The sequence below is a fragment of the Rhinolophus sinicus genome, chromosome 17, assembly GCF_057876585.1.
Source record: "Rhinolophus sinicus isolate RSI-liver-muscle chromosome 17, RSI-T2T, whole genome shotgun sequence".
In the NCBI taxonomy this organism is placed as follows: Eukaryota; Metazoa; Chordata; class Mammalia; order Chiroptera; family Rhinolophidae; genus Rhinolophus; species Rhinolophus sinicus.
In genome coordinates this window covers 9,601,011-9,612,796 of record NC_142517.1, presented here as the reverse complement: position 1 = coordinate 9,612,796, position 11,786 = coordinate 9,601,011, and the positions used below count along the sequence as shown (strand labels likewise).

At 48.7% G+C, this 11,786-nt stretch overlaps 1 protein-coding gene across 6 annotated transcripts in view; it reads left to right on the top strand.

Annotated features, from left to right (window-relative positions):
• ITSN1 (intersectin 1) overlaps positions 1–11,786 on the top strand; it is a 189,694-nt gene that overhangs the window by 142,955 nt on the left and 34,953 nt on the right. The window lies entirely within an intron of this gene.

Below are 11,786 nucleotides of genomic sequence, written 5' to 3'. Positions count from 1 at the left end.
TCTTTGCTATTTTGGTTTTGCAAAAAGACCCACTATCAAGGAATGCTGCATGTGCTATTAAAAAAATGTTCCAAATGTCCATAGATCTGAAACTTGATGTATTTTTTTCATTTTGTCCAGTGTTATCAACTCAATTGTGTAGTTTGGGTTTTTCCCCTACTGTAGAAGTACAGAGGAGTTCAGTATATCTGTTTTAAAGACGTGTAGAACGAGCCCAATTAAACAGACGGTGATTTGTGCTTGTGTGTGTGTTTCAGATGTACCTTGTTGAGCATGTAATAATACATCCTGTACGTAAGAAATTAGTTCCTTCCATGGCAAAAGCTATTACCTTGTACGATACTCTAATCATATTGCATTAATTTTATTTTGCACAGTGACCTTTTAGCCACATGAGAAAGCACCTGTGTTTGTTCTGTCTCAGATTTATCTGGTTGAGTTGGTGTTTTCTGTTTTGGGTTTTTAATTTTGTGTGTTTTCATACCATAAATCAGTAGACAACACCATCGAGATTGTTATGATCAACAGTACCTACAATCTCTTCTTAGTCTCTGTTATATGAAGTTTTATTCCAGTTACTTTTCATGGAATGACACATTTTGAACAAGTAATTTTCTTGACAAGAAAGAATGTATAGAAGTCTCCCTGCAATTAATTTCCAATGTTTACATTTTTTAACTAGACTGTGGAATTTCTACAGATTAATATGAAATGGAGCTCGTGGTCCGTTTATGTGTTCGATGTGCTGTAGCTGAAGCCATGTTTGTCTTTTAAACACTAGTTGGAAGCTCTCAATAAAAATGCCCATTGCTGACAGCACAGGAAACGGGGTGGCGGGGCCTCAAGCACAATCTAGAAGTTGTACTAATGACTTTTTAACTCGTAGTGACCTGTTTGTGTGTCTCTCCCTTTGGGGATCCTGTGCTGGCACTTGTGTCGAGGTCCCTCTCCAGTCACGTGGTGCAGAGGATGAGGGCTTCTCCTTGTTCACTTGTGCCTCAGTATTTTCACGGATATGAATGTAAAATATATAAATATATAAACCTGCGGCTTTAACAACTGTAATACAACCTTTTGGATTAGTTACGTGTATAGATAATTAAATTCTTCATATAAAAGTTAGATGGAAATGTCTCTGTGTGCTTGATGTTGGAAACTGGCAGTGGTGACGGGGAACCAAACAGACTAGATGTCAGCAGGTGGCCTGCTGCCCGCGTGCTCATTACAACCCGTGCTCTGTGAAATACAGACATCATGAGAGCCTCACCGAGTCTTATTTGAACGGCCTTCCCTCTCACCTTGCTACCCGCCTCTCCCTGATCAATATGTAAACTGTTTCCCCTCAGAATACTGGTTTTGAAGGATAAAACTTCCACCCAGCTTAGCGATTAACTTATCTCATTGGACTTTCGGTATATATTATGGATATATTGACAGGTGTGTGATTAGACTCAGAGTACAAAACATGTGTCCAAAAGATGTATTATAATAAGGGTCTGTTGAACATCCAAAAAATATGTGGGTAAAGATGGAAACTTTCACCCCTTCCATACTGTTGTTCGCCATTCATTTCTGCCTCACACACTCCAGTCTTGTCGCCTTGGCAGCAATAAAGCAGTGTACACATTGATGAAACTGTTTGCTATAATGACCATGTACTTGATTCCGTCCATGAACTTTGCTATCGGTCCTCCCCTGCCACTCAGTGGAATACAGCAAATATTTGGGGGAAGAGGTCTACGGGTGTGGGTGCTCCGCTGGGTTCTGGGGAAGCATGCTGCGCAGTCAGTAGAGACAGGGTCTCTGACTTCATACTCTAGTGGGACGAACCAGCAGAAAACCCAACTACTGCAGTGAATATCAATATATGTGGTGTGTTGCGAATTGAAGAGGTCCTAGGAGAATCGGGACGCAAGGCCCCACTGAGCAGGACATCCAGAGCAGTGGGGCAGAGAGAGCCCTTCCTGGAGAAAGTGCTATTTAAGCTGAGACCTGAAGGACCAGTAGGATCCACATGAAGTGGGAAGAGAAGTGGTTATTCTAGGCAGAGGTGTCATGCAAAGGCCCAGGCGTGGGCAGAGATCGCCGTCACTGTCCCCCAGTCCACTCTGTCGTGGTGCAATGATCAAGACCATAAGCCCCATCTCTTGCCCAGGACCCCTTCACCTGTATCAGCCAGTGTTTCTTCTCCAGCCTTGAGTTTGGCTAGAAGGGATACAATTGTCAAGGTGGGTACTGCTCTCTAGTACTATATATAACTTCCTCTCCATAACACCGTGTCTGTAGACCATTCCTCTAGGTTTTCCTCTGGCTTGTGAAGCTGACACAGGTTGTTCCCCTAGGAAACTACTCTTGCCCCCACACATACCATTCAGCTTGCATTTGATTGTAGCCATCTAACCTAGTGCCCTCAACCAGAGGGTAAGTCTACTGCCATCTAGTGGGTGGAGGCCAGAGATGCTGTTGAACTTTCTACAGTGCACAGGACAATCCCCTGCAACAAAGACTTCTGTGGCCCCAGATGTCGCCAGTACCACGATTGAGAAACCCTGGTCTCACCTCTGGCCACTGTGGTTAATATTCGCCTGGTTGCTCATGGTCAAAAAGGCTGCCCTGTTGGGGGCTGCTGAGGGTGTTCCGGCAACTACTGTTGAGTAAACTTAATCATTTAATAAGTCCATACCATGTATCTGCACATAAAGTGTCTCAGAACCTTGATTTTGTATTTTAAACTTGATCTTATTCTTCTTGGTTATTCCTCATACTCTGTAATTTGGTACTAGATTAAATTTTTTAGTCATGTTATCAGAGAATCTGGTTAACAAAAAGTTGAATAGCATGGAGAGAACGCAGCTTAGTTCTAATTAAATTAGTGAAGAGATACTGGTTATCTCCTTTGGCCCCAGAGTTTAAAGATATCAGTGTTTTTTTTGGGGGGGGAGGTTTGTGGGTTTTTTTAGCTATTTGTTAAACACAATTAATTGGCCAGTATATCATTTAATGTCATGATTGCTGTTGATATGCCTGTGCGAATACATTTGCAGCTGAACTTTGGGTACAGTTTTGTTCCAGTGGCAGATGGCCAAGAAGAGAGCAAATGAGATCGCCTTCCTTTTGCAGTTTTGGATTGCTTTCCTAAGGCTGGTGTCCACACGGTGGGGGCTCGGGGAGAGCGGGGGGTGGAGGCAGGGCCCAGGAATGGAAGGAAAGGAGTAGAGGCCCGGGGCCCAAACCCCAGACTGCCTGTGCGTTAGAGGTGTCTGGGAGAAGCTGGTCTAGCGAAAGCATGCAGGCTATCGCACCATGACAGGTCTGGGGAAAACGTATCCAGCTTCTGGAAGAGAACCTGGCAGACCCGGACTCGCGTAGTAAATGGTGACTAGATGCTCTAAACCTTCTTTGGTATCAGAAGGAAACCTAGTAACACTAGCTTAGGGAAACCTTCAAAGTAGTAGGTTTAACTGTATGAAGTGGCCAATATTCCTGTTTCCTAAACTACAAAACTGCAGTTTCACGTGGTTCAACCTAATATATGTGATCGCTTGGCACATGGTAGGTTAGGGCCTTTAAATGCCTGTTGAAGGCCTGAGTCCAGTGATTCATAAATGTGAGGGAGGCACGGGAGTTCAGTTCCTGGCACACCCTAACGGCATCAGCCTCAGAGAGGAAACCGACATGTCTCTCCAGTTTCCTTTCCTTTTAGATGTGAGCTTCCCAAAAGCAACAGTACCCTTGGAAAGGGCTGCTCGTCGAATCTCTTGCTTATTTGGTCTATGCAGGAGACGACCAAGGATGCCAGGGTGTCTCCACCATCGTCTGGGTCAGGTCTCCACTCCGGCGTGGGGTGGGGGAAGCACCCACCCCTCCAGATCTGATTTGAGGAACAGGCCTAACAAATCAGTCAGTCCTGCTTCCGGGAAATTGAAAGTCATTTCTGAGAGAAAGTGAATAGTCACTTTTTAATTCTAGCAAAAATTATAAGTTAATTCGATTCATTCTTTTTAGTTCCAAAAATACCCAAGAGAATTTTTGTGGTAACTGTATTGAATGCCAGCAATCCCAAAATGCATAGAAAAAAATCACCCGTTTTTCAAAATGTCTGATTTTTTGGATCTGGTAGGATCAGGAAACCTAGTAAGGTCACAGATTACAATAGCGATATGTGACTATTTCACTTCAGCCAGAGTTCTCTTGCGCCTTTCTTTAAGAAAACACCACACATAAAAGTCAGACTGCTGGAATGTTTCCTGGTGTGTAGTTACTCTGTATCAAAGGTTTGCATTGCCTCTCAGGAAGTTTCCATTCTTCAAATGGAAAACTCCCCAGGCATTTTTAAATGATATAACTTGAGTCACAAAACTTTTAAGATTCGTTTTTTTACAAAAATGAGAATCAGCTATAAAATTAAGTCAGTGCAACTTGCTGTTAAGCTACCATGTTTTATGCTGTCAACAGGCTGGGCGTGTGTGTTTGTGTGTGAGAGAGAGAGAGAGAGAGAGGGACAGTAATTTACAGGTGATTTACATGCCTGTGTCTATAGCATAGTAACAGGAGAGTAAATGGTGAGGTTACAGTAGAGCCAGCAAGCAGGTGAATGTCACACTGTAGAAGATTCTGGCAGATGTGGACAGCTGCTCTTTCCACGTCTTCTTGGCACATAGTGTCAGTTGATGTTTCAAGCCTCCAAAGAGGAAGTATCCCTTTGAGGTCATCATGTTGGACCTATCTTACTGAGGAATAGTTTCTCCTGACTGACTCAGGAGGGAAAGGCACTTTGGACCTGCCATTTCTCATCAAGGATACGATTTCACTCAGAGCATCAAAGAACTCGATTCCCTTTCTGTGTCCCATGCTGTCCCTTCCCAACACTTGGTCCCCGGTCTTCCCTGTTGCATTCCAGGCCCCACCAGGAAAGTGGGGGCAAGGTCCGTGATGGGGGAGAATACGTGCCAAGGTGCACCCACAGATTATTCGATGAAGTGGAGATCTTGCAGAACAGTGGGCACTGGCCAGCCCTGCCCTTGGTAGCTGGGAACGTGGAGGGTCTGGGAGCTACAGTGACATTCTCAAAGGCAGCTCCCAGCCTCCCTGGCCCGTCCTCTGTCACGTTGTTCCATGTGACAACACCCCTGTCTATGCCGGGGCCACAGAGCTGCCTGCCTCCACAGAATCAGTGACTATTCGTGGAAAAGTGGAGCGTGCGTTCCTCTCCCTCCTGTGGTTCCCTCACTGTGGGGCTGGCCGGGGAGGTGGGAGCTCTGGGTAAGGGCCCAGCTCGTTGCTGCACCTTTCCAGTGCACAAGGTCAAGACGCAGCTGCCTCCTCAACCTTTCGTCCTTCCACCCCAACTGCAGGCAGATCTTCCAAAGACGCAGGCTTGCCAGAGGGGCCTTTGCCCTGTGCCACCCTAAGATCAGGTGTTGCCGGAGCTTCTCATTTCCATTCCCGCCTCTGCCAGCAAAACATGGTGCCGTACATAATAACACAGTTTATCTACAAGTTCAGTGTAATATTTGACTCCATTCTCTTACAAATTTGGAACATTTTATTTTCCTATAGGTAGATAGTTGAGGGAGGTGGGCGAGGAGAGGGTAACTATATCCTGGGCCCTGATAGAGGCTAGGAAGCCATACACGATGGCAGTTTGGAGCAGGGGTTCAAATCCAGCTCTGCCACTTAGTAGGTGTGTGATCGTGGGCAAGTTGCTCAACCTCTCAGTGCTTCAGTTTTCTCATTTACGTGTGGAGAGAGAATAATACCACCTAGCAGATAGGAAGCCCCGACAGTTATAGCTTTGTTGTTGCTGGAGAGAAAAGGCATTTGTGCGTGGTCGGTGAGCATGACAGAATCCATTTAACTGGCTTCCTGCTTTGTTGCGTTAAACCCAGACAGCACGTGGGTTGTGTATGCATTTTAGGACTTTTTCAGAAAACAGGCTTTTGCAGATTGGGGGTTTCAGAGAGAAAAAATTGGACAGCTTCTTTTACAACTTTTAAACCTGTCCTTCGTGTGTACACAAATCAGGGTCCCCTTCTCTCCTTTAGCAGGAGGCCTACTTGTTGCAAAGCAAGCAGCTTTTTCATACACTTCCCATGCTCCCAAAACATTCAGTGACACTCTGGACTTGTGGCTGTGGACTCTTGGCGGACGGGGAGAAGCTGCCCTGTGTTTCACACGGCTAGCGGTGGGGAGGCCGGCAGAGCAAATGGAATGTGCCAAGCTTTGAAATGTCATGTCTGTGGACTGAGTTGGCAGGCCCCTGCAGAGCTCCACAATAAACCTGTCACAGATGCATTGCCTCACTGGGCCTTTATTTGTCATCACTGCATTCTGTGGTCTTGTGTTCTCTTGCCAGCAAAGACTGAACGTTCAGCCTCCAAACACGCCAGAAGCTTGCTTTTTTTTTTTTTTTAAAGCAGCCATGCAGCTCGGATAAGGGAACGTGTGTCACTAGGGGTGCTTCCCCAAGGCGCCGTCTCCACAGCAGCCACCCCCAGCTTAGAGGCTGGGACGTGAATTCTCTCCCGCCCCACTGCGTACCTACATCCTGAGATGCTCTCAGGAGCCAGAGCTTTGGGCCTTGGACGCCTCTGCTCTGTTTGCTGGGCCTCCAGCAGAGTGTGAGGCCTGCATCTGCCCCTTTCTTTCCTCTCTGGGACGTTACCTTGGAGTTCCGAGGCCCCCGTGGGAAGGCGCCCACAGAATCCTCTAATGGCCCTCCACTCATGTCGTCTCCGGTAGTAACCGTCACCCCACTCCATCCTCCTGGGGCAGAAATACTTCTGCCAGTTCTCCCCTTCCCCCAGACCGTCCCCATGCTGTGTCAAAGGCTTGGACATCGCCTGTGAGACCAGGAGGGGCCCAGCCGGCCAACGTTTCCCCGGCAAGCAGCTCCTGTCCCTGAGAGTCGTGGCTGAGAAATATGGAGCCTGGTAATAGCGCTGAGCTCAATGGGATGTGAGCAGACAAGGAACCTGTTCCCCTGAAGCTTGTCGGAGCGGGGCTTGACCAGAGCAGACATAAGCTAAATCATTTCAGCTAGTGGTGGGTGGCTGAGGGTCAGGGCTATAGCGGGTGGGGTGGCCCCCCAAGGAGACCTCTCTGGAGAAGACGTGGGGGTGGAGGTCTGACAGCAGAGAGGGAGTCGGTGCACAGATCAAAGGGACACGGTTCTAAGCCCGATGAACAGCAAGTGCAAAGGTCCTGAGGGCGAATGTTTCTTCTGCCCCTGCCGTAAAGAAGCATCAGTCTTGTAACTGGTCTCTGTTCCACACTTGCCTCTTCTCCACATGGTGGGCAGAGAGGTATTTTCAAAACCCAACTGCTTCTGCTGAAAATCACCCAGGGGCTTCCCAGTCCTCATGGGATAAAGACCTAAATCTTGTGGTTGGTCCCAAGGCCCTGCCTGATCTGCTCCCTCCTTCCACTCATCTGGCAGCCCCCTCTCCTCTCTCCTCATTTATACCTATTTGTGCTCAACTTTTAGCGCAGCTCAGCCGTCACGTCCTCAGGGAAGCCTTCCGTCAACGAGGGCCTTCCTCCCTGGATTGCTAAGAGGACCACCAACAGGTGGCTAGTGTCATCTAAAAACCCGTTTTTCTGTCATCTAAACACCCGGTTTTCAGCACCAAAATGTGTTGCAGGTTCAGAGGCCATGGGCCTCTGTAGCTTGCAGGAGGGGGCACTGGTGCTTGAAGAGGTGAAACCCCAGGCTGGGCCCCTTACAGAGCTGGTCTCCAGCATCCCGGCGAACTTTCGAGTCACCATGACAACCCTCAACAACGTCTAGGCTTCTGTTGCCCCAATGGATTTCCACTGGCCCTCTTGAAAACTATCTCTTCTGACCTCCAAACCACTTGATGGAAAGGCCCGCTTTAATCACTGGTCCTCACTGTCTGGGGCCCACACTGCGGAGGAGGTGCCGGTGAGCAGACGGCATGGACCCATGCTGTGGTAGAGACCCATGACTCAGCCCCTCACCTTCCTCCCAGGGCTCTGTGTACCTGCAATGGGAGGCGGGGCACAGACTCAGATCCATGGCCCCCCATCATTCAACTCCATCCTGCCTGTCGAGTCTGACCCAACCAGACCTTCCCTCTATCACCAGTCTTCTCCCCACCTTCTTGCATCAAGCTGAAGCCCCTGGTGGAAATGTCCTCACTCCATCTTCCCTGCCTCCACCTGCCCACCCTCACCCCTCTGCCATCTGGCCAGCTCCATTGACCTCCGTGACTCAGCTCTTTGCCGAAGTCCTAGTTACTTGTCATAAATAAACACAAATGGATAGACTGATGCCTACACACATAGATACTCATTTTGCCCTAATTAGACTGCGAGCTCCTTGGGGACAAGACCGTATCCCATTAAGACCTACACATAACAGCACTAATAAGTAGTGATGTACCACCCCCTGTGTGGTTTATTTCCTGATGCCTAGTCTCCCCCTTGGATTATAAGCTGGGGGGTAGCATCGACCCCACGCATGCACCTCTCGCCCAGCGTGCCTCACTCGTGGCAGTTGTTCAGGAAGTGTCTGTGGGGGACAGTTCCGTGTGGCCCTGCCATTGCTCCGCAGGCTCACCCCTTCCTCCCCAACTAGGCTGTTCAGTCCCCCCGCTGTGTGTGGCCAAGAACCCCACACAAACCTATGGGTTGGGCAGCACCATCGTTTAAAAGATAAATTCACATGAGAAGACCTTGGAACAGGAAATGAGCTTATGAATTATAAGATTTGTTATTCAGCATTCTTATAACCACCCTAAACACGATATGCTTATGCATGAGTTTGGTTTTCTGTCTTCTCCCACTAGAATGGAAGCTCCACGAAAGCAGTGGTCTGAGCACATGTGTCCAGTTGCTGAAAATAAACAGGAAGTATCTTGGGTTCAGGTTGTTTCTTGTGTCCTAACAGTTTGCCAAGTTAGGAGACCCCAGAGGGCCAGGCTGTTCTGAGACACTTGTGAAGAAAGTTCTGTTGGGATGAGAAGTACACCTGCCCCTCTGGGCCACCCACCGCTGGGCTGGCCTCCAGAGCTTCCTGTGGTCGGGGGCTGCCTAGGACTGGTCAGCCGAAGGTCATTTCCAGAGAAGACCTGGCTGCCTCGACCCAGGCTGGCTGCCCATTACAGCCCCCGATAGCCTCAGGTTCCAAGGACAAGTGTCCTCTCAGCCAGGTCTTGCAGGAATGTACCGGGAGAGAACCGGGTGTGGACCACCCACAAGCCCACTCCGAAAAGTTGGTGGTTTCCTTGTGATTCTCCATTTCCCAGGACATCAGGAGCAAAGGTTTTATTCCTGACAGAAATCACCATACGTCTCTGGATTCTGCTGTCCCATCCATAAAATGAGGTTGTTGAGTGAAGTGACCTTTTAAGCCTTGGCCCTAGAATTGAGGGTCAGGTGGTGGCAGTGCAGCCGCCAGGGATGGCATTCTGTGGTTATAGCCACCATGCCCCTTTGAGCGTCAGTGACTTGCATTGGGCTGGATTTGGTTCCGCAGTTGTGGCACCTCGTGTTGCATGCGCCTGGACAGGTCTGATTTTCGAATCTCGCTTCCAATTCACACCAGGCGTCTTGATTGCCAGGCAATCTTCCTACTGATGGAGTGGTTCTCACTCTTGGTTGTACATCGGAACCACCTGGAAGCTTTACACATTATGGACGCCTGGGTTGCATGCTGGCCTGTCAGATTTGATTGGTCTGGAGTACAGTGGGGACATGGGGCTTTTGAAAAGCTCCGTAGGTGATCCTATGTGCAGCTGATCTCAAGTGCCACCGCCTCATCCATCCTCATGCAGCTGCCACGGGGATTTTCCTGAACTACAGCCAGGACAAAAATACAGCTGCCTCATTCCAGGGTTCAAAGCCTCCTTGACTGTACTTCCCCACCTGTTTGGGGCCAAATTATGTCCCCCCCAAATTCATGTCCTGAAGCCCTTACCCTCCCCCTACTACCTCAGAATGTGAATGTATTTGGAGATAGGGCCTTCAACGAGGTGACTAAGTTACAATGAGCCCCTGGGAGTGGGCCCTCATCCAATCTGACTGGTGTTCTAAGAAGCGGGAATTTGAGCACAACACGTCACCGGGGGTGACCGTGCACAGAGGGAAGGCCATGTGAGGACACAGAGAGAAGGGGCCATCTGCCCGCCTACGAGAGGCCTCAGGAGAAACCAGCCCTGCTGGCACCTTGACCTTGGACTTCCAGCCTCCAGAACTGAAACAGTACATTTCTGTTGTCTAAGCCGACCGTCTGTGGAGCTAATATGTCACTTGTGCAGCAGGCAAGAGGCACAGTGATTTGAGAGCAGGATCTCTAAGGTCAGACTGCCTCTGCCATTTATTGACTGAGCCTTTGGCAAGTTACTTAACTTCGCCGCTGTGCCTCAGTTTCCTTGTCTGTTCAAAGGGGAATAACAACAATCGCTGCCACATAGGAGGATTCAGTAAGTTTATGTACATAGTACAGTGCTTGGAACCGGTGGGCTCCCCGTAGCATTCAGGATCAACTTTCCTCAACTCCCTGTGTCCACACAAGAGACGTCCAAACCTGTAGAGAATTTTTATGAGTTTATTTGAGCCAAAATTGACAACAGTTGCCGGGAAGAGGTTCTCAAGAGCTTTGTTGAAGTTTTGCAGCTTCTCTGATGCCCTTGAGATTTGGGAGGGGACGTAAGGAAGATTCCATGGAGGTGGGGGTTGGATTACAGGATAGTTAAGATGCTTATGTGCTCTCTTGAGGGAGGCTTACACCCTCCAGGGGTGTTACTTCAGGTATTTCAAAGGTGTATTAACCTAGATGTACAAGAACAATGGGCAGGCTGGCCTAAAAACCTTTCACTCAAGAAGTTACAGGCCTGGGGCGTGACTACCCACCATGACCTGCCCAGTTAGGAATTTATGTTTTGTTACAGCATCCCTTTTTCGACCACACCTGTTACCCCAGCATCTGCTTCCCTCTTCCTCCTGTTTCCTGGGGTCCAGGCACTCCTCTCTTACTCCCCTTTCCTGCGATGCTTGCTCTGCTTGGATCCTTCGCTACTACCCACCCAGGCTGACATTTGTCTGATGAAGCCCACCTCAAATTCCTCCTCCTCAGGAAAATAGTGCCCGATCCCTCTAGGCATAACTGCTGCCTCCTCCCTCGTAGTCTTATAAAAGTGTTTGTCCTTGTAACACCCCAAGCTACCTTGTGTGCCCAAAGGATTCATTTATGACCGCTATGTCAGATACCTAAGCTATTGCGGGATAGCACACCTGGAAGGCAGAAACTCAGGAAGAAAGAAAAACAAGGGTGGTGGCATAAATGGGGCCAGGAATGAGCTAACAAATGTATACCGTAGGGTACTTGACGCCACGCCAGGAATGCCAGTGTCAGTTATAAAGCCACGAATGATACGCCTTTAATAAAATGAATGGCTAACAGTCATATTTATGGAAAATAAAGAGATGACTTATCCCAGAATAATTTGATTTTCACCACTTCTCATAGCCATTCGACTGCCTGACAGCCCATGTAAACCGGATTCCTCTTCCTGGGAGAAAATTAAGCTTATCCGGAAACCACAATGGCATTTTTAAGCTTCTGGATTATGACCGAGTGCAGCTGAGCAGAAACCCCCAGCTTCATGGGGCCCGGGGAGTCCCCAGGCCTGGGCTCACCGGGGCATAAGTATGGGGGGTGGGGGGTTGGTGCCTTCAGGTGGCATTCCACAGGCCTCTGTGCCCAGCTGGCGTGAGACCCCATAAAAATCCAGGCTTAGGGATTTGCAACTCTGAGGTCTCAA